This window comes from Austrofundulus limnaeus, unplaced genomic scaffold, assembly GCF_001266775.1.
Source record: "Austrofundulus limnaeus strain Quisiro unplaced genomic scaffold, Austrofundulus_limnaeus-1.0 Scaffold450, whole genome shotgun sequence".
NCBI classification, from domain to species: Eukaryota; Metazoa; Chordata; class Actinopteri; order Cyprinodontiformes; family Rivulidae; genus Austrofundulus; species Austrofundulus limnaeus.
Genome location: NW_013952852.1, coordinates 217,699 through 218,800, shown reverse-complemented (window position 1 = coordinate 218,800; position 1,102 = coordinate 217,699). Strand labels below are relative to the sequence as shown.

Sequence of the window (1,102 nt, the reverse complement as noted above, 5' to 3'; positions counted from 1 at the left end):
TGTAAGGGGTCCCCAGAGCCAAAGGTTTTGAGAACCCCTGCTCTGTAGGGTAGCTGGACTCTCCCTCAGAGATCAGGTAAGTTCGGTTCTCCAGGAGGGACTCAGAGTAGATCCACATCCACCGGTAAGGATGACCCCYGGAYGCCTCCTTGGAGAGGTTTTCCAGGCATGTCCAGCAACGAGGAGACACTGATCCAGGACATGATAGACGGACTATGTCTCTTAGTCCAAGAAATGCTGCAAGAATTGACTCCCCCGACCTCCCTGGTCAAGGTGCTGTTCCTGATCATTGTTACTACTTTTAAAGGCCTAATAAACAGAATAGTTTTGATAATAAAAAGTTTTGCTGAATAACGCAAGACATCAACCAGTTTTACTGATGTTTTTTAAAAAAGCAAAAGAATAAACGTCACTTTAGATCATAAAGCACATGTTCGATTCTCTTGTGTTGCTTTCAGAGTTTCTTTAAAATAAATACCATCCACAGGACGACATGTATAACTAAAGATTTAAATACCACAGTTTGACCACAGTTAATCTATTCTGGTTTGTCGTTGCACAAAGTTACCCTCAGGTGGTCGAGTTTATCTGTAAGTAAAAGAAGTCGTGTGTGAGCACATCACGAAAGACTCACCGATCTCCCTCCGGTTCTCTCTGCAGCGCTTCTGAAACTGTCAGGCTGTGAGCAGAAACATGAAGGCTTGGTGTCACGATTCTGAAGAGCAGAGCAGGAGGTGAGGGGGTGAGGTGACAGTGGTCTCTGAACGAGCACAGGAAAAAAAAAAAACGACTTTCATATATGATGAATTAGAGCAGCCAGTGGTCGAAGCGCTCAGATGACGACAGCAGGAAAATCATCGTAAACTTCCAGTCAGAAAGAAACCAGAGACCAAAAATTAATCATTTCTCTAAAAACGAGGTGGGCTGGGAACTGGGGACSTTTTGAGTTGGCTTTTGTTACAGCTACAAATATAACAGATTGAAATATTTACAGATAAAACTCACAAAACAGAAACATGTAGATATGAGTATCAGGGTAAAGCTATTTATTTTTTATTAAACTACTGCAGTTACAAAGTGAAAAAAAAAATACAAATGAAAA

The 1,102-nt window shown here is 41.6% G+C and overlaps 1 protein-coding gene across 1 annotated transcript in view; it reads right to left on the bottom strand.

Moving 5' to 3' along the window:
- LOC106529519 (perforin-1) overlaps positions 1-641 on the bottom strand; it is an 11,261-nt gene extending 10,620 nt beyond the window's left edge. The window contains exon 1 of the mRNA XM_014024972.1: positions 635-641. The gene's annotated coding sequence lies outside the window, so the exon portion shown is untranslated. The remainder of the gene's footprint in view (positions 1-634) is intronic.
- Positions 642-1,102: the final 461 nt, after the last annotated feature.